Genomic DNA, 23,754 nt, shown 5'->3' with positions numbered 1-23,754 from the left:
CAATATTTCCGATAAAAACGTTTAAGTATTAAGTAAGTGGTTTTCACGTACGCCATCTAAATGTTGCTAATTTGTGATATGAAAAGCAATAATGTGATTCAATAAAATATTGGTTTATTTCTCGCTGACTTCTTTATACATTGCAGTGTTGATGGAATATTATTTTCGATAGTATGTATATTTGAATATTATATACTAAGTGTCCATAATTATTATGAGTTGGCTACTCAAACTAATATAATAACAAAAAAAAAGGGGATAACCATCGTTAACAAAATCTTATTACTGCAGTCAATTATACATTGCGGTAATTTCTGATCTGACGCATACTAACTGTTGAGTAGTAGTAGTAGTAGTAGTAGTAGTAGTAGTAGTAGTAGTAGTAGTAGTAGTAGTAGTAGTAGTTGTAGTAGTAGTAGCAGCAGCAGCAGTAGTAGTAGTAGTAGTGTCTCGTCGCTATATCCACCATCTATTGCTGGATGACATCTTTACAACATTAAGGTGACAAACTTTCAACTAATCGATATCTTTGAGTAATTGTTGCTGGTAAGGGTTTTACGAGGTCGTATTGAAATCTTATCTCAACCCCTTGTAGTCGACTTTTACGAAACGCAGGGGGAACATTCTTTTGATATGCTGCTCCTCACACAGCGCAAGATATTTCATTAATTAGGTCGTGTATGGTTACGAAAGGACTTTGAAAAAGGTACCTCATTCTTTAATCGACCGGGCGATTGTGAGTCAAAGAATGGGTTATTTAATTAGATAAATATTAACGAATTAACATATAATAATTAAGGACTTCAAGTAGAAACAATGGGTGTGTTTAGTAATGCATAATGATCCTACGGATTTACAACAGAACTTAATTGATACTTAAATGTTAATATGATAATAACTCTGAAATAATTGTAAATTTGGGTTATAAATGTCTTATTAAGGAAGCGTGCCATACGCCATATACCCATGCGCAGAATCACAGCAATATTAGAAACAAATATTGAAAACTAGAAACTGTAATATATAATTATATTTCGATTTTTATAAACTGCCTAAGCAGTTGTTCATCCGCGTAAAACGATGCTGTTCGTATGGTGGGACTGGGATGGGATTATCCATTACGAATTGTTTGAACGGAACTAAACAGTCAACGCGTAATTCTATGTTCAACAGATGGAATGACTCAACACGGCTATTCAAGAGAAAAGACCTAATCGACAGCATTGAATTCTTCAGCTGCACGACAGCGCCCGCCCTCATATCGCCAATATGATAAAAGAAGCCATTCAAACGCATGGCTGGGAAGTGCTGACACACCCACCGTTCTCTCCTGTATTGGCACCAACGGATTTCCACCTCTTTCGATCTCTTTCAAATGCTATTCGCGGAGTTTCGTTCAATACTGATGCAGAATTGAGAGCTTTGTTGGATCAATTTTTCGAGTTGAAAACGGATGGTTTCTACGACCGAGTAATGAAAATCTTGTTGAATGTTGGGAAGAAGTTGTAATCAACAAGGTTGAATATATTATTGATTAATTACTTGTTATTTTTATTAAACCTTTTAAAATATCTAAAAAAAAAATGGTGGGAACTTAGAGGCCAACCCAATATATTTATGTTAGAGTGTCTGTGATTGTCGTCCACCATCGGTTTACAACTAATGTTGGTGTGTTGTATGTATGTCCCCATAACATAGCGGTTCAGCTTAAGAGACCGATAGAATAAGTACTAGGCTTACAGATTATAATTCCTGGGGTCTAGGGGTCTATTCGTTCGACTAAAGATGATGCTCCTGCATGGCCGCCGTCATATGAATGAAACAAGTAAAAGAATAAAAAAGTTATATATATATATATGTATATATATATATATATATATATATATATATATGTACATATATAAATATATATATATATATATATATATATATATATATATATATATATATATATATATATATATATATATATATTGATCCTTAACGATTTCTTAGGTGTTCTTTTTTTTTACCAATGGAGTTGTCAGTAGTTTTCAATACCAGAGTATGCATTTCTTAGTTGCAGATAATTTCGTTCCAGCCTCTTACTGATATTTTGGAATATACGATAAACTACCTCCTATTGTGTATCCCCGATTTCCATAAAATGCCCATATGTTTTACGATCACTATTAAATTCATGAAAAGTTCGGTTAGATTTATTATTTGTATACACGTTTGAAACCTAAGTTGTCGTAAAATGTTGCCTTCAAGTTTTGGCACAATGTCAGTAAGTTTGGGGGTGTTGTTCAGTCGATTACATCGATCCCAGTGCTCAAGCGCTACCCCGTTTAAAGGACGTCGGCGGAATGTCAACGCAGAATGTAAAGAAAAACGAAATGACTTTAATAATTTTACTGCCACTTCGCCGCCTCAGTTGTCGTAAAATATTCATATTCTTAAGTGCTTCACATATAACCAATAAGACGACTCCCAATTCTCAATAAAAGATACTTCCAATGTCAAGGAGGAAAAGCTGCATCTCCTAGAACTGTATTATTCAATAGCTTATTGAATATTAAAGAATGGATTTCTAAGTAGAAATACAATTCTGAGAGTATTTTCTGTTTAAGATACAGTTAAATTGAATATATTTAAATTAATAATCAATTCTGGCGTAATTTATGTAGACGCATAAACACACACACACACACACACACACACACACGCTTGCGCGCACAGACATATATCATCTACGTCCGTATTTATGTATGTATATATTTATCTATGTGTGGTGTGTGTATGCATATATATATATATATATATATATATATATATATATATATATATATATATATATATATATATATATATATATATATACATACATATATATACATATATCTTTATCTGTTGCTTCTTTCAGTCAGTAGACTGCAGTCATGCTGGGGCACTACCTTGAATATTTAGTCGAAGGAATCCAATCAAGATCTTATTTAAGCCTTGTACTTATGCTATAAGTTGCTTTGGACAAACTACTAAGTTACGGGGACGCAAACACACCGACACCGGTTATCATGCAGATGATGAATTCCTTAGTATCTAAGCAGCATCTTATATTAATTGATACAACGATATTCTTAAGTGAGAAACATTTTTTCCTACAATAGTAGAGCCATGGTTATATCTTTATTCTGATGTTTATCTGTTACTGACCAAATCAACGTAATTCTGACCACTTGCGTTCTTCCGTACGGCATATATATAAATAGTGATCCTTTTGTGTATATTTAAAGTTGGACAGTAGAAGTCACCATAAGGTTCTGGTGATCTGGTGAGCTAGCTTTCTTTATTTGCATTAATTTGTGAATCGAACAGACATGTTAATGCAAACATATACGCATAGTTTCGTGTGTACTGAAATTAAGCACTGACAGATTTCATTGAAATTGAGTAAATGTTTGGAGTAAAGGTTGCTGTCTCATGAATATTCCGGTTCTTCTCCTCTGGAAAGGAATAATGAGTTCTAAAAACATTCACACACCGTCATTGACTTTTAAAGAATGAGAGATGCAGGCTGTTTGATATCGACAGACGGTTACATATCCTATACAGAGATGACATTATTCATAAAATTCATGAACAATGTGCACAAAAGAATGAAGAATTCCAAGGAAGAGGAAACACGCAATAAATACAAACTGCACAATAAAAGTCCGTCACCTGCGACCACTGAAATAAATCACCAATGAGTTAGTAATTTTATTCGTCCGGACAGATGAGTCATAATCGATGAGTTTACTTCACAACCGGAATGCAATCACAATATATGATAGGAGATGGTGGAACAATTTGTGTATCAGAATCTGTGTATCAAATGAATGCCTTGGTAATTCATGCACGATCTGAAGGTGATAATGGCGGTAATATTGGAAGCGTTTGATATTTCATATCTCGTAAATGTATAAACTTGGAAGGAAACTATTTCCTTGGAGGTGAGTCATACTTCTTCTCTAAGTTCTAATATGTTTAACAGCCAACGACACTCACAGAAGGTCATGGTCACTGATTTTTAGAGGCGACAAAAATGTCATTCTTCTTCATTTTCCTAGGACATGGTTGTAATCTAAACATGGAGTGGCACATTGAAATTCTCAAAAATATGCAGAGTCATTTAGAGGAGTTAAAACATGCACACTCACACTAGCAATCCTTGCACCGCCGTATCTTTAGCAACAAAACTGTTAATAACCGAATTGAGTCGTTTTGTGTTCTCTATCCATGGTACGACATGAATGCGGTCAAATGAAGATGTTACGGAGAATATGATTTGATGACAAGGATGAGGTGAAAGTGAAAGTGAAGAAATGTTTATATGTTAGAACACCATCGGGACATGGTTTCATCTATACCGAAAATGCATGAATAGGGATGAAGTCTCACCTGAATAACTTCTTTGTGATGAGGTATAGTCAATCTACCATCATGTGCAATTTCAACAATATATGTCACTTAACGAAAAATTCCAATGCCACTTTTGGATAACTCTCAGTAGAAACGTCGTATATAATTATATACAGGGGTCGACTGGGTAGGGATGCAGTTGCTTAATATGAGTGGAATGTTCCTTTTATTTCTGCATTTCTTTTTTAGGATAAGAATTCTATGAGTCGATGTTCCTTTTAACTAATTTCGTCTATAGGAAAGTAATCATTCCTAATTTCAGATATTTATTATATAGAAGGAAATGTTATCATCGATGAACAAAAGTGGTCGATCACCAAGCAGTACTGGAAATCAGAGAACACAGACATGATTAGACGAGATTGACTGGAGAATTTCAAAGAATATCTCCATCAAAATTAACCGTTTAGAGAATATGTGATAAATTTCAGCAATGCACGGAAGAGTGTTCGATCGTTCAGTGTTACTACTGAAAAAATGTAAAATGCTTGTGGTTCAAGAATTCGTCAAAGACCCCAGAAAAAAATGGCTTCTAATGAAGTAGGTATGCTCCGCTGACACCTTTGTCGATTTAACTATTGCCTAGGTTTAAAATAAGAAACAAGGACATTAAGAGAACATTTTACTAACGTTAAGCAATCGGGTACCTATTTTTACTCATGCCTATATATTAAACTGAAACGTACAGGAATGTTCGGATTTTTCTAGATCTTACTTTAGAAGATAATTATGGATTCTTTTTACATTTGTAAGGAACCAAATAAAACTTTATGTAACATAAATATAAAATTAAATCGCTTCAGAAATTTCTTGGATAATCTAGTTATGAAAATTTCCATTCGTATTTACAGCATCGCTGTGAAGGAAATTATCTTTAATAACCACTCTCGTACTATGTGAAATTCCCCAAAATATTTAATTTATTCCAATCATCTACGCCCGGAAAAAAATGATAAATTGTATCGAAAAATATTACTTGGTAACATCACCCACATCGTTCTGCATCTTCCCTCTCTTTCTCTCCTTTTCTCTCTATCTTTCTTTCTCTCTCTCTGTCTCTCTATTGCAATAGTAGAAATGTTTTTATCTCAACTCCACAGTTTACACTTACTCAAAAATATTATGTGTTTATCAACAGAAATATAAATACTCAAGTATACGGAGTTACCCTAGGTAATGAGCTCCCTAACTTTAGTTGATTTGACTTCCGTTTTGACATGGATTCATAGCAACAGTGGAAAGATGCAAAAAAATCTCTTAATTACTCACAAGACATTACATATTAAGCCACATATTCATTTTATAAATGGATTACTTCTACACCTAAAGCCACGAAGTGGCAGAGTCGTTGGTACACTGGGGAAAAGGCCTTACGTTCTGAGCTGAAATTCCGTCGAGGTGGACTTTGCCTTTTAATGTTCCCGGATCATAAAATAATTACCAATTATGTACAGTCATGTAACTGAGTGAACTCTATCATTCGCACTATCATGCTGCCTTTGTGCCATCATTTTTAAAAAAAGAATATTACTTATACGCCAAAATCTAACACAGTCTACGTTAATATCAACGTTAATGATTGCAAGTCACGCGACTAACACGATCGTTATGCTTTTAAGAACCCATTTCCTTGCATGATTTTCCACGACAATATTTGGCTCTTGACACGGAGAGGCTAGGATTCTATACGCTTTTTTATTATATATAGCCGCAAAATATCACGTATATAAATTATCGTGTATGCGAAGTGTGTATCTGCGTGTGTGTGCACGTATTTATATCTATCACTATACGTGTATATGTATATATATGCATGCAATTACACCCTCTAAACAAATACACACGCATTTGCGCACCCACACAGGCAGATACACAGATACATATATAGGCGTAGGAGTGGTTGTGTGGTAAGAGGCTTGCTTCCCAACCACATAGTTCCGGGTTTAGTCTCACTTCATGGCACCTTAGATAAGTGTCTGCTATTATAGCCTCGGGCCGACCAAAGCCTTGTGAGTAGATTCAGTAGACGGTATACACACACACACACACACACACACACACACACACACACACACACACATTTATAATTAAGATTCAGTTGAAGCACCAAGTCAGTCCAGTATTATCTGCACAACTCGAAGTAAGGTGAATAAAATCATAATAAGCAACGGGATATTAAGTAATAATGCAGTACGACTGTTTCAAGTGGCTCCATTTAATAGAACAATGCAATCAACTCGTCAGTTTTAAATGCAGTGCTATATCAGCTACACAAAAAAATATTCTGTTAAAGTATTTAAAAAAAATTATATTAGTTTATCCTACCTCTTGAAATTCCATATATTTATTTTATGCAGCTGAAGATAGCACTGCATTTAAAAATTGATGTAATGATTCCATTGTTCATTCTGTAGGTGAAAAGGAAGTTACTATTCAGTGTTCGTTCGAGCATGTAAAACTATGTATTCAAGTGCTTGTACTAGTTGTGTTATCTTTCGGTCATGGAAATTTTAGAACAAATATTTCGTATTTTGGTTTTTCAAGCAATCTTTTGTAAAATAACCAAATGTGTGCAGTAAAAATTGTATAATCAAATGAAGAGAAAGTATTGCATATGCCTAAGTGCCATAGAGTTGCTAAACTAATTAATACCATAATTTAATTGCATAAAAATACTGAAATAAGTTTCTTTACCCATTTTTACTGTTGGAAAATTGTGATACCTAGACTATCAAAATTTGCTACATTAAAAATTGCATTTAAGTTTGCGAACACTGTCTTTCACAAATCTTTATTTCAGTTTTCTGTAATTCGAAACGCTACATGAACATTGTTGGTAAACTATATATTTAGAATTCTGAAAACTGTGGCATACTTTGACGTAGAGCAATTTTACAGCGTATATTGTTTAAATGACTGTATAAAATAATCTACAATATTTTATGAATAAACATATGTAATGTCTGTTCTTCATCATAATATTCCTATGAAATATATCTCCTGTACGAATGCATAGTTATGTCATACACACTTATAATAGTGTGTGTAATTTTTCATTTTGTACGTGTGTATAGATGTATGTATAGAACTGTATTATCCAGTAAATGAGATAAATTTATAAATTTTGTGTACGCGTGAGCACCAATTCGTTATTTCTCTTAAATAAATATACTCAAACTTATGTTTCACATTTTTGTAGCACGAATAAACAGACTCAGAATGTTGCTTCACATTACTGTAAAACACTTCATCTCGTTCATTACGGTTTGAACTAACCATCGAAACTATTTTTACATGTGAAATCCTTGCACTAAAGAGAGCACATATATTGTTTCTCGTTTCGAGAATGGTCTCCCAAATACTTGTATTTTATAATCGCGTCATATATTTTCATATATATATATATATATATATATATATATATATATATATATATATAGATATATAACGTAAGGATAAAATCTTTATAAGAATTTATCAAGTAGTCAGCGTGAAAAAAATATCATTTTTTTGCCATAAATATATATAATTTAATTTATATAAGGGCATTACTATACAATAATGCCTCACGCTTAGAAGGACTTCATAAGTCAAAACTACCAAAATAAGCACATTTTTACCGATCGCGACGGTATATATATATATATATATATATATATATATATATATATATATATATATATATATATATATATATATATATATATAAGTATGTATATATGACCCCTCTGTCCGGCATTCGCCATGATAGATCGCTAGCCACTACACATTCTTTACTTTCTGTCTTTGTCTCTTTCTGTGTTCCTGTGTGTGGAAGAGTGTAGCTCAAAATGTTAAAGACTTTTTCAATTCCCAAGCGTTAAAATTATACATCTGTTTGTTTTCTACACCACCTGTCTTCGTCTTTTTTTTTGTGAATTCTCCCTATATATATATAAGGGAAAAAACATAAAAGAGAGAGGGAGAGAACAAGAATGTATGAGAATGACAAAGAGAATGAGATGTCAGAAATGCAGCATTGACAAAGATAGCGAAACAATAGCGAAATCAAATTCCCTTTCTCTTATTCATTTCTTTTGGTCTTCCGTCCACTATTACTACTTCGAAAATCGTCGTAAAGGCAAAACTGCTTCACTCAATACGGAAACCATACTTGTTGACACGAAAATATCTCTTTGAATGCATTACTGTTGTGGCCGCTGTAGATTCACACTGCTTTACTCTGATTCGCTATTTTATTCTAAATTCGGAATGACAAGTTTCTTAAGCACAACTTCAATAATGGAGTTATGTTCTTAGTAGATCTAAAAGCTTGCACTTCATCCAACAAAGCATCGATGTCCGTTATTGACTTTAAAATGGGAAATATTTTTCAGCGCCAAGGCTACATTGTCAGAAGTTTAGTTGTACTATATTGTTTCAGTTTTTTCACTAGGGACTTATTCTACTCTGTTTTAGAGTTCCAGCAATAGAAAGTTATAAGTCGATAAGTCCAGCGTATGATGTGGAATAAAGAAAGCAAAGTTTAAGTATAAGAAAGCATACAATACAACTATGTAGGTTTTTATTCAGCATTGAATATATCGGTTCCATTAGATAATGTGATAAAGTATCACCGGCAAGCTCTTAACGTAAGTATTTATGTATATATATGTATACGTGTACAAACATATGTAAATTCAAATATACATACATATGTTTATGTGTGTAAAGTATGTATATATATATATATATATATATATATATATATATATATATATATATATATATATATATATATATATGTATGTACATTAACTACTAAAGTGGGTTATGATGAAGGCAATAAGTTGCTAAGGCTCGCCAGAAAAGTTGACAGGTTGAATACGAAGTGATTGTAGAGTTGTAGAGATGTGAAATCCTATATGTGTTATTTTCAATTTTTCCAATCGATAATTGCCTCGTTTTCTTTCCAGGTAAACTAAAATATGACTGTCAAAAAGACTACAGCAGTTAGTGGTAGTATCTTCTCTTGAAAATGGGGAAAAAAATTGGTATCAAGGTGTTATCAAGTAATTGCAAGAAAAGTGTCTTATCAAGTAAGTGTAAAAAAGCAACAATCATGTTGACGTGGTTGCTACATTGGAGGTTGACGCTCCTGGTTTATCAACAGTTCAAAAGAGGACAGCTGAATTTAGGAGGGAAAGAGAGAATTTTGAAGATAGCCCAAGGTCCGAACATCCCGCAACTCCCACCATCGAAGAAAACATTCACTGTGTTCACCACATGATGACAGACGCCAGGCGATTAACTATAAATCAAGTAGCCGATGCTCCTATCATATACCGTGCGAGAGTTAAGTATATTGTACACAATGAACATGGCATGACGAAGGTTTGTGCTCAGTGAGTACCGCATCGTCCGACAGGTCTTGTGATGAAAAGCAAACCAGGATGGCCACATCACGGGAAAATTCTGACATTGTGTGAAGTAGATCCAGTTGGTTTCCTTCAGCGTTTCCTAACTCAAGATGATGCGTTGGGTTCATCCGTTTGAGTCACAGAAACAATCCATATTGTGGAAACACCTCCCCAGCCCCCTTCAAAGAGGGCAAATTAGTTTCATCTACAGGAAGGTGATGGCCTCTGCTTTTGCGATGCAAAAAGGATTATATTTATTAACTATCTTTAAAAGGGACACACTGACATTGAAGAGGATTACTATGTGAATTGTTGAGGTAGTTACGAAAGACTATCTAGAGCAAACACCCAGAAAAACCGACAAAAGGTTTTAAGTTTCATGAAGACAATTTCCAACATAGACATGTTTTCTTTCACTGGGTGTTATGTGTGAGTGTAGATGTGAAACGGTTGATCACCCTCACTATTCTCCTGATTTGGACCTATCTGACTATTGTCTTTTCCCCAAACATGAAAACAATTTGGCTGCAAACTTGTGTCGGGGTTATAATGACGTCACATCTGCTGTTGCTGACTTTTTTGAGCAACAAACAAACGCTTCTTCAGCCTATGAAATGTTCAACCGACACTTGTATTTGAAAAAACTCAAATAGAACTAACCAGAGCCACAAGCTTTCTTCGTTATACACGGCGAGTTAAACAAACTGACAGACAAACATACACACACACACACACACACACACACACACACACACACACACATATATATATATATATATGTTTGTATGTGCCTGTGTGCGCATATATATATATATACATATATATGCATGCACACAGGAACATGCGCATTCACACACACACACACACACACACACACACACACACACACACACACACACATGCATATCTAAATGTATGTGATCCGGTGTTAATCTCGCACTTATCAAGGCTTTTTCCTCACTATTGTAAAGGAAATCAATCAGCTGAAAAGCTCAGAATCTATATACACAACAGTAATATTCTTTTCTCCTCTCGACACAAGGCCCGAAAGTTCGGGAGAGGGTGTCAGTCGATTAGATCGACCCCAGTACACATCTGTTACTTAATTTTCGACGCCGAAATGATAAAAGGCAAAGTCGACCTCGGTGGAATTTGAACTCAGAAAGTCAAGACAGACGATATACTGCTAAGCATTTCGCCTGTCATGCAAACGTTTCTTATTTCTTTATTGCCCACAAGGGTCTAAACATAGAGGGGACAGCAAGGACAGACAAAGGAATTAAGTCGATTACATCGACCCCAGTGCGTAACTGGTACTCAATTTATCGACCCCGAAAAGATGAAGGGCAAAGTCGACCTCGGCGGAATTTGAACCGAGGAAGTAAAGTCAGACGAAATGCCGCGAAGCATTTCGCCCAGGATGCTAACATATCTGCCAGCTCACTGCAGTAATATTCTGCAAGACTTTTATGAAATGTGAACTTCTTTTCTGTTACCTACATTTCAGAGAAAGAGCTTTGTATCGTTGTCAGAAATCAGCACCTTCCTAATGGAAAATTTTCAAATAATTAAAAATTGAAGGGAACAGAAACACACACACACACACACACACACAAACACAGACACTCGTATATATAAAATATATATACATCTGTGTATGCACACACAGACACACATACACACGCACACACACACACACACACACACACACACACACACACACACACACACACACACACACACACACATATATATGTATATATCTATATCTATATATATATATATACATAGATACATAAATTTTCCGTGTAAGCCGAAAAAAGAATTTTATATATTTTAAATCTAATGTAACGCTTTCAAAATGTGACAGCATTTGATTCTATATTAAACTGCATTTATTTTATTTTACAATATTTCATAACTTACTGAACAAGCAATATATAGAAAACCCCATTTACGATAAAAAAAACTTGTCATTTCGATTCTTTAAAAGCTACTGGAAAAGAATACCTGTCAAATTACGTACCTCTTTATCAAACTCACTTCCAAGCCCTCTATATGTCTATCTATCTATCTATCTATCTATCTATCTATCTATCTATCTATCTATCTATCTGTCTATCTATCTATCTATCTATCTATCTATCAATGTTTCTCCGTCTCTCTCCCGATTTAGCTATACATTTATCTATCTATCTATCTATCTATCTATCTATCTATCTATCTATCTATCTATCTATCTATTTATTTTTCTTTAATTCTACTAAGATAAGAACCTAACTATTTATATCTCAATCTATATTCACTCTTTGAAATTCTTTTTCTCTTCTTTATTCCTTCCATTTTCCTTAATCACCTGAGAAATTTCGTTATGGTTTTACACTTAGGCTATAGCCACACACACATTAAGGTTGAAAAAGTTTAGTAACTTTCTAAAATGGTAATACTTCCTTTAATACTACCCTGAAGAAAAATGCAAATAAAGAAATCGACGACATCTTTTCTGCAAAAGAAAAAAATAACAAACAAAAATAAAACATGATTAACAAGGTAAATGCATTACACTTCTGACATGTTCACCGCCAGAGCTTTGCAGCGACATACGATAAAATTCTTTTATAGGATTTCAAAGTCACATGCATAATGGCAGAATAGTATTTAAAATATATCTATCTATCTATCTATCTATCTGCCTACTTGTATTTATCTATGTATTTATGTTTGTATAGATGAGTTGAAATATATTAGACGTGCCACATGTTGTGTCATTCCATTCGATTCGCTGTTATTTTCTACTTTTTGTTTTCATTTAAAGGTATCTTTTAGTCAAACATTTGTGGATATTTTGCTTTAAAATAGTCCAAAAGAAACACAAAAAACATCTGAACGGATACTGGAAAGGAACAATAAGTTGTTTCATCTCTATATCGTCAATCGGCTACGAGGAGCGGTATCTAGTTGTTCAACCATTACACAACACAACAATTCTGAGTGTTCGATAGGTAATAGACGAAGCCACGTTGGTGTAACAAACATCGTTTGTTGTTCGAGGTTTTCGATCCAGTTGACAATTTGCCATTATAAGATGTGTATGGCAGTGTACCTTCGTGTATGTTTTTAATTTTGAATAACTGTTTAACAAGCGATGCGGCAAGATGCGCATCTCTGTATGAGAACGTAAAATATAGTCGTTCGTTACATTGAGTCCTATGACAAAGTACAATGAAAAAATCTGTTTGTATCTTCTCACGATGGTTGCAAATCAATGGTAGATACTAATAAAAGAAATAAAGGAGCTGATGGGGGTGTGTGGTAAGACGCTTGCTTGAGAACCATACACACACATCCACACACACACACACATTTATACACACACACACACACATATATATATATATATACATATATACATATACAGATAGATATATACATATATATATACATACATACATATACGCATACACACATATATATAGATAAATAAAATTTGGGATTTTGCGGAGGGTCGTATGCCTACATGAAAAAACCCGGCTTGTCAAGTCTGGGAAACAGTGAAGGCCATTCAAGGTAGACTTCACACATGGTTCCAGTAAGATAGGGGCAACTACTCACACCGCAAGAGAAACAATGTATTTCCTATGGCAGGGCTTTGGAGAGAAATCAATCTCCCGCTACGGTAATGTCAACTGGCCTTCACGTTTCCCAGACTTGACTAGCCCGGATTTTTTCTTGTAAGGATATATGAATGAGAGGGCTAACCTAAACAAACAGGAGACGCCTGTTGAAACTGAAGGAGATCATCGATAGAGAAATTAAAGAAGTGGGGTCTGAATATATATAAGGGTGTGTGAGTGTGTGTATGCATATGCGCGTGTATGTTAGTATGAGTCTTTGTGTCCGTTTTTCTTTCCTACCACTGCTTGACAAACTCAATTGTTGATTTTATGTCCCTGTAACTTTGTGGTTCAGCAAAAGTGATCCCATTGAATAAGTACCGGGCTTTAAAAAAGTACTGGGTTTGAACCGTTCGACTAAAATTCCGCAAAGTGTTGCCCTAGCATGGCCGCAGTTTAATGACCGGAACAAGTAAAGGAATATTAGAAATCTAAAATAAAACGTCACTTCTAGAATACGAATTGAAAATCGATCAGCTATTCGACCAGCAAATATTTAATCTAACATCGTCCATTCCTGTGTTTATACAAACTTATTCTGCTCATAATTACATACAAATTCACAGTACGCATTTATAGTTTTAGCATGTAATAGTTGGCTTCATTGAAAAAGTGAATTCTTCCAGCGATAATACACAAATAGCCCACTTAGTAATAACCGATTCTGCTAATCTTCGAATAGACTTCGTCAATTATGCAACATTTTTATAATGCATGTCATTTCACCCTTTTCAAACAGAAGAGCGGCGGTTTGGATAAGTATCTGTTTTATTGCAGGCATTCATGCATAAATATTTCTATTAGACGGATATGATAGCATTTGGAACAAATATAGCCACTATTGATTTATCTTAGCAAATACTATCACCGTATATTAAGAGGGAAATAGAAAGTGAGAAAGAGAGAGGGAGAAAGGAGAGACAAGGATATATAGAGAGAACGAGAGAGAAATTTGATCGAAAATAAACGTTTCAGTAAATTTGTGAGAGGGCGACACTAAGATGACGGGGAGAAAAAGAATGAAGATAGAAAGATACAAACAGGCGCAGATGCATACACCCACAAATACTCGCACACAAGTCTATATATATATATATATATATATATATATATATATAAACTCATACACATGCATGTACCTCCATGTCTAGGTATATACACATATGCATACATGGACAAACACACACACTTTCAGTGTCACCTGTAGCTACCAGGAGCTTCAAGGAAGTTGCTACTGGAAACTTGATGGAGTATGTACATTTATATAAAGTTTTCTAATCTTAGGGTATGATGCTGGAGAGAAAGTATGAAAAATAGAGGAGACAAGATGGAAGGTAGGAGAGTAAGAGGAAGGAATGAAGGAAGAGGAGAGAAAGAAAGAGAAAAGCCTATTTGGAGGAGTGAATGAAAACAAAGGAAGAAAGGAAAAGAGAAAAGGAAACAGGAAATGGAAAACGGAATGTGAAAAGGAAAAGAAAATGGAGAGACGTTATTTGGTACTTCTGGTGTCAAGGCCAATACACATGGCATCTACAGACCGCTTAAAAGGTAACGTAATTGTTGCAATATTACAAATATGACGAGGCGGCGAAAGCTTAGCGATATTTCGTCTGTATTTACGTTCTGAGTTCAAACTGCGCCGAGGTTGACTGTGCCTTTCATCCTTTCGGGGTCAATAAATTAACTACAAGTTGCGTACTAGGGTGAATATAATAGACTGGGTCTCTCCCCCAAAATTTCGGGATTTGTGCCAAGAGTAGAAAAATAAATTACAAACATGAGACTTGAACAGAGAGACAGGTCCAGAGATCCGACGTTGTGGAAAGGAAAAACTGTGCATACCATATAGAGCGGACCTTGAGGAGTGTGACGAGTAGAAAAAGGTTAAAAGTAGTTTGTCTAGATGCCTGAGTAGGGAGGGTTTGTACCCAAGCAATTCCTTGTAGAAAATAGCATTGAAGTAACAACAGGAAATTTAGAGAGAAAAAGTAGTGTCTGTGAGCTACGGGTTGGAATGTGTCTCTGAGTTGCGTGGAACTTTTCAAGATGAGGTCTCGGATTCCTGTGTATTTCTCTACTGCACTGGAGTTTTTTTTTTACATCTGCATGTCTCTCACGCGGGGAGAATTTTACAGTGTCGATCTGCCCTTGAGTATCCATTACTTCACGATTCGGTCACGCAACCTTTATACTGTTTAAATTTGTCTAAGTTCTTATTTATGCTGTTGAGTGCATACATTAGATTTTGGATTATTAATGAAGAACCCTCGATAGCACAAAGATATAAATTAGCTACTAATACAGTGCTAACTTAATTTATGACTATATTATGTAGCAGATAAGAGGAAGAACCTCTCACCTAAGGCGTGTTGTCAACAAAAACAGAAAATGATCTGTCAATAAGCTCCATTTTTATTTATGCACATCAGTTGAATAGGAAGATTGTGTAGTTTATTTCGCCCATATATGTTTAAATGCACACACACACATATGGACACACACACACACACAACACACGCACACACACAAACAGACAAAGTCATCATACGCACATACTTAGTCGTACACAAAATATACATCATCTGATACATGCACACATACAAACACACTCACGTCCTTGTGTACACGGGCACACACACACACATACACGAAACACATATCTCATCCACACAACACACGCTCTCGGTGACTTGTACACACACACGCACATAAGCCCATGCGTTTCCACATCACGCACACCTACACACCCACGGGTTTTGCACACGCACATACACATACATGATAACCCATTCTCTCTCCATTTTCCCCATCAGTCCACGTAGGCTCGAAACGACAAAAGCATTTCCATTTTGCCAGACATTTCTATTGGAGCTATAACATCTGCTTGTTCTCCCTTCATCTGTTTTCGTCTTTTGTTTTCTGTAAATTTGAACTATACATACATACATACATAAAATGTAAGCACAACAGACCTGATATAATGATTTGGGATAGAGGAGAGAAATTGTAAGCATGGAATGCCTAGAGCTGTTTCAGATGCTGAAAGACTCCCTATTCGACGAAAACTAACTCTGCCAATCGATACCCTTGGGCGGACAAATATTTATGGACACTCAGGTTAACTTACTCCGTTTATCTTAGCAGTGTTTAAATCCAAAAAGCAGAGAAAGGGAACAGCCAGCCTAGATCCACCGTTCAATTAATTCGTAGTGTTGGATGCCACAAAATCATTTAATATCATTTGTGATATTAACGCTTGTATGAAAAATTCTTATTTATCTTTGTTGCTATATTTGTGATGAATGCAATAAACGGAAGAAGTGGCTTCTAAAGTATACTGGAGCATGTCGGTATAATACACATGCATAATATAAAGGGTGGAACAAACGGGTACGTTCAAGCATTTATTATATACATACATATTTGATCAACGCTGAAAGATTTGAACGCAACCAAATACAATTTTGCAATCGGACTGTTGCAGCACCTAGTCTGTAATGCAATTGATATTATCGCACAACATAGACAGACATGAAATATACTTTTGAACATGCAATCGTAACTGCTATAAGCAGGCGTACCTTTGAATATATATATATATATATATATGTGTGTGTGTGTGTGTGTGTGTGTGTGTGTGTGTGTGTGTGTGTGTGTGTGTGTGTGTGTGTGTGTGTGTGTGTCTGTCTGTCTGTATGTATGTATGTATGTATGTGTTTGTGTGTCTGTGTGTCTCTACATGACGAGATTCTGAATTAAGATTCAAAGACAGGCAAAAGAATGGAATCTATAATAGAAGATAATAAATAAGTATAGGCTTGATAAAAATATAATATGGCATTTTATAGTATTAGAGTGAATTATAGTGTTATTGGAAGGTAATATGTAAGGAAAATGCAAGGGGAAGATAAAATACATAAATAATCCATTGAATAAAGAAGATAAGGAATTTACCGAGTGACAGTAAGACAAAATCAGAATATATAATGAAAGGAATTTATATACATATTCAAAGATAACGCGATAGATTTATCTTAAATGCTTCATCAGTGATATTGAAATGCCAAGGAGAAAATATATGGTTTTGTATGGTAGAAATTGTGCAACTTAGTAGTATGTGCAGAAATACAAGTTCATTTAGACATAAAAGTACATAATTGCCGAAGCTCACAAGCACGCGCGCACAAACACACACATACGCACACACTCACACAAACACGCGCGTGGATAGAAGCACATACAGGCGCACATAAACAAGTATAGCCATACACATCATTTATCGTCTATCTTCTACTTGTTTTAGTGTCCTAGCATGGAGCGTGGTCATGCTAGGGCACAGCCTTGAAACGGTTATTCGAAACAAATCGATCTCAGAACTTATTGTTTTCAAATTCCGCTGCTTATTTTATCGTCACATTTTCCAAGCCACTAAGTTACGGAAACGTAAAAATCCAAAACTCCGATTGTCCAGCTATGTTAAGGGCACACACCAACACAGAGAGACGAACACACACCCATTTATTTGATATCGCCCCCCTGAAAAAAAAAATGACGACTTGTTCAAACGAATGCATTACTGTAATTATGTGATCGAGATCTACAGTCATGGTAAAGCCACGTTACTCTATGTCATGTACTTATCGGTCTAAAATTGTTAGAGAAAGTACCTCTAACCTACAAGATTTCAAATTAAATAATGAAGCGCATGGATCAGCAGCGTATTTCTTAGGTCCTCATACGGGGGTCATTCTTAATTTTACATCAAGCCTAAATGTGTCGTATCTGCATTTTAAATTTCCTAAATTAAATCAGATTCCAAAGTGCCAACTGTTAGCTCTGGTATGGTAATTTGCCATTGAACATCCCAGACGTCTCTGATCATGTAGGTGTCAGTAAAACATTGATTCTCATGATTTTTATTATAAGATGCATCACGTTGGTAGAAAATGTGTGAATGCAAAACGTTTCATAAAACTCGTGTTCCGTTTCTTCTGTCAATTTTTTAATGAAAACATTCTAAGATTTATCGCTGAAGCTCACGAAAAGCGAGTGTGGGTCTACAAAGTAAAAAAAAAAAAATGAAAAATTGTATTTGTCATCGCGTTGTAAAAATAAACAACTGAGTCACACAAGGTTTAAAGTGTTGTATATTGCCCTTTTTTCTTTCCAAGGATGTTGTGCATTATGAGTTTGTAACAGGTAAGCTTACGATCAGTAAATCATTTTACTTGGATATCAAAAAGTGTTTGAGAAGGATACTGCTATAGAAGTATTTTATTTCATCAAAGCCCCTTTTCCTGCATCATGCTACATGTCTAACGTCATAACTGTAATATCTTTCTTTTCTTAAACTTTCAATGAACGCTGTATGGATACCGATTTCAAAGAATACAAAATATCTCTGAACACTTTCAACAAAAAATGCATAATATGCTTGAAAGTGAGGATCAAATGGTGATGTTTATGTGTTGAATAAACTAAGGACAAATTTATCTCTATATATATCTATATATATCTATATATAGACGGTTTAGATATAGATTCAAGGCTTGAATATGGTACTTATGCGAAGGCACCCGAATTTCACATCCCAAAAGGATGGGTGATTAAAATCAAATAATAAGCAACACGGATTTCAAAAGTGATTGCAGTACGCACGTTTCATGCTACTTCAATTTATTTAAGTAATGTGAGCATTACCTTAAATGCAATATGAAGAGCAATCTTCATGTATCTATATATATATTAAAACTACACCATTAAGAGACATTCTCTGTATTTCTGTTCTTTTCCTATATTATATCTGCTGTAATCCGTATAGCTCAGTAATTGTGGTGGTAAAACAGATATATGGATTTGATGAAAAGGTTCAGTAGAGTAAACACAGCATTCACCAGATCTCATACTATGAGATACTTATAAGATGAAGTTTACACTACAAAGGCGTCAACAGACGACTAATTGAACGAGAATGCACACAAATAAGGAATGAAATGATTCTTGATATTTGCGATTACATTGCATTATGTCATCAGCAGAGCCTGGATTAGAACCGTCATCAGTTCCTAATCAGCTGTTCATGAAATAATTAAATTCAGTCAGAAGATTCTATTAAATTTGGGAAATGAAATGCGTTTTAATAAACACTGACTTTGTAATTAAGCAATGTTTATACACACACACACACGCTCTCTCTCTCTCTCTCTCTTTCTCTCTCTCTCTCTTTCTCTCTCTCTCTCTCTCTCTCTCTCTCTCTCTCTCTTTCTCTCTCTCTCTCTCTCTCTGACACACACACACATACATACAAATCTATGTACGTATGTGTGTATAAGTGAGTGTGTGCGTGTGTGTGTTTCTTTATATATATATATGAACGCTCGTGTCTGTGCGCGTGCCTGTTTGGTTGTTCTGTTAAAATTGAGCAGAAATATGGAAACTTTTAGTGCAAATTGAAAATTTAGTGCGACATTTTTCATTTACTAAAGAACCATATTTCAAATGCCGTACTAATTACACTTATTAGTTGAAATGAATTATTTTTCTAATCAGCAAGTTACCAATGTCTGTAAAAATGATTGGGTACATTCTTCCCTTATTCTTTTAGTCAAAACAACTGATGCTGTTTCGAAATTTTAGTAGAACAACATTGAAATGTGGATGAAAAAAATACTCTGATAGGAACTTAAATGCATAAAAAGCGAGTCATTGCCTTGTTCAATGTCCCATGCAATGTCCAAACGCAGTGAAATGGCAGAAAGGTTAGCACGTCGGACGAAATGCTTAGCGACATTTCGTGCGTTTTTAGGTTCTGAGTTCAAATTCTGTCGAGGTCGTCTTTGAATTTCATCCTTTCGGCGTCGATAAATTAAGTACCAGTTGCGTAATGGGGGTCGATCTAATCGACTGCCCCCCCCCACAAAATTTCGTGATTTCAGTGTATGTGAGGTACTTCTCTAGATATCATGAGTCAACTTGTAAGGGTGTAACAGCTCGATGTTTTGCAATAGTGGTGAAATCTTTCTCGAGTCACAACCTACTTATTTTTTATGACATGCTATTTAGAGTTTTATGGTCTTAAAAAAAGAATGAAAAGACTGTTCAAAATAGAATAAGATGGAAGTTGTTTCATCGTAGATTTCATGCATGAGGTTAGCACAAGTTAACACTAAGATATACATGTTTATTAATTGATATACAGACAACGCTTATAAAATGATGCTTTCTTTATGATAACGTTTCTCTTATAAACTTTTATTTTCTATTGCTTCACTTGTTTCATTTATATGACTGCAGCCATGCTGGAGCCCTGACTTAGTCGAAGAAATCGACCTCAGATCTTATTCTTTGTAACTCTAATACTTAATCTATCGGTTACTTGTGCCGAACCGCTTAGTCACGGAGACATATAATCACCAACCGTTGTTAAGCGATGGCAGGAAGACACACACACATACATACACAGATACGCGTAAATATATATATATATATATATATATATATATATATATATATATATATATATATATATATACGACAGGCTTCTTTAAGTTATCAGGCAGTGGGACTGAACCGGGAACCATGTGGTTGGGAAGCAAACTCCTTTCCACGCAGCTACGCCTGCGCCTGTCAACTTTCTTTTTAACTTTCTCTTTCAAAGAATATGTATAGGAAACATTTCATAAAGTAACCGAGATATACCATCTGAGATTAATAGGTGGTATCGATGCCAGGAGATTTCATGCAAATTGTACCCCACCCTTCGCATCTGGACAGTAATCCATTCCACTATAAATCAGCTGACAGAATGCATTACGCTTATCAAGACAGAACATAGCCAAATCATTCACAATTTACCGCTTCTCATAATGACGGTATACAAAATGACGTATGATATTTTCCACTTCTTTTCATCCGCTTCTAAAACTTTAAATTGCTTTATCTTCTATCTTACATGTCCTTTAATCGTTCGCACTTTTCAGCCATGCCACCAAAACGAAGACGTTCTCATTTATCTCCACAAACAAGGGCCGGAAAGAAAACCGCTTCCATTCGTGCTCAAGAGAACTCACTTTAGCGATGCTCAAATGGGTAATATTTCAAAAGGATCACCGACGGCGGACGTTCTGCTTTTAATTTCACTTATTGTCTGGGATGAATACACGATGGCACATTGTGGTGCACTAGAAACCCTAGATAGGTCACTAATGGATATTAAAACCAATACTGGGGGGGGGGGCTGAATTGTTGTCCTGACAAGGAATTTCACTCAAATATTACCAGTCATACCACGAGGTACGCGAGCTGACGACATCTATGTGTGTCTGAACATTTCATCTCTGTGGATGAGTGTAGTTTTGTTCGTTAGCTTTCATTAAGCAACAATATGCGAACTCATCTCTACAACAACCCCTTAGCTGAGGAATTCTTTCATCAACTTCTACAAATTTGAAATGGCACCTTACTGTTGAATAACACCCTGCAACAGCATGTACTGCAATGTTGGCACATGATGCCTACATTAGCCGAGTTTAAAGACAACTTCGAAAACATAGCATGGTTCGCAGAGAGAGCCATTTTAGCACCTCGGAATGAAAGCGTTGATAAAGTAAACCATGAACTCCTCCGCATTCTACCTGGAAATGCTTCTACGTTTGTCTCCATCGATACTACCATCGAAAAACATGCCACTGTTGAGTATCCAGTTGAATTTCTCAACTTTCTACAACTCACAGAACTGCCACCACATTAATTCTTCCTAAAGAAAAGTACACCTATCATGCTCCTGAGAAATTTCGACCCACCACGACAATGCAATGGCACAATATTGACTGTAACTGCAATGAAAAGTGATGTCCTACAAGCAACCATTATTGCTGGCTGTCATCGAAGAGAGATCGCATACATTCCGCGCATGCTCCTTATTCCCTCAAATGAGTCATTTCAATTAAACTACCTTCAGTTCCCAGTGCGATTGTGCTTCGCTATGACAATCAACAAAATCCAGGGTCAGGCTTTAAAAACTGACGATCTCAGTTTACAAATACTCTGCTTTTCTAATGAACAATTATATGTCGCATGCTCCCGAGTTAGCAGTGCAGATGACTTGTATATTTATTCTATTAAGACTAGACTTACGCAAAACATAGTTTACCCAGAAGCATTGTCGGTTTCACTTAATGTAAGTTGAAATGTGCAGTCTGCCCAAACATTACAGAGATGATGCTTTTCACAATGAAGCAGCGTTCTCTCCATGTGCCTCACTTTCCGCAATACGGATAATTCTACGTCCTCATGCGTAATCCAATTCTTTTAATCGATAGGTCTAGGTAATTTTGGGTGTAATGTTAGGATTTCATTCTAATCTAAGCTGCCATTCTACATGTTTTTGGTGTTAACAATTTCAGCATTGTTCATCACAAAATGACACAAACCATATTTATAAAGATTTGTTTACTTCACACTCCTCGTGTACCGATTCTGCCCATAACAAAGAAACAAATGTTACAATGTGGGTGTAGGTCATAACACCCAGGCAATACCGGGATGCATTGCTAGTGTATATATATATATATATATATATATATATATAGTAGACGACGCTCCAAATCGCAAAATGATGTTTTCCTATTGAGTGGAAATTAGAAGAATGCGGTTTGTAAGCGGTCGCTTTACTATACATCAGCAACTGCACGTATATATATATATATATATATATATATATATATATATATATATATATATATATATATATATATATATATATATATATATATGTATGAGCATGTATGTATTTATATATACTTCTCATAAAAGGATAACATTTCTCAAAAACATTTTATTAGTGGCCAGAATATTAAAATACCTTTTAAAGTGAAAATTATAAATACAATTATAAATAAGGGGAAAAGAAACAATTCTATGCCAACATGCTGAATAATAGACTTTAGATCGTCTAACAACATACAATATTTTTTCCCTATAAATACACAGCATGTTGAAACGAGGATAGCAAGCTAACAAGAATTTTCAAAATTTGGTATCCCAGAATCAGACCGATTTCTGGATTAATCCAAAAGGATTCTTCCTTTATTGGCGAGAACACGATACGAATAAATGGAATACTTACATATACCAACGGAAAACGCAGATGCAAAGTCATATGTACATTTAAGTACTCCAAATATATCTAAACGTAAATTCATAAACCGAACAAGAATGTAGCGGACAGCAATAAAAAC

Source organism: Octopus bimaculoides, chromosome 7, assembly GCF_046866305.1.
Source record: "Octopus bimaculoides isolate indiv1 chromosome 7, ASM4686630v1, whole genome shotgun sequence".
In the NCBI taxonomy this organism is placed as follows: domain Eukaryota; kingdom Metazoa; phylum Mollusca; class Cephalopoda; order Octopoda; family Octopodidae; genus Octopus; species Octopus bimaculoides.
This window is presented reverse-complemented; position numbering follows the sequence as displayed.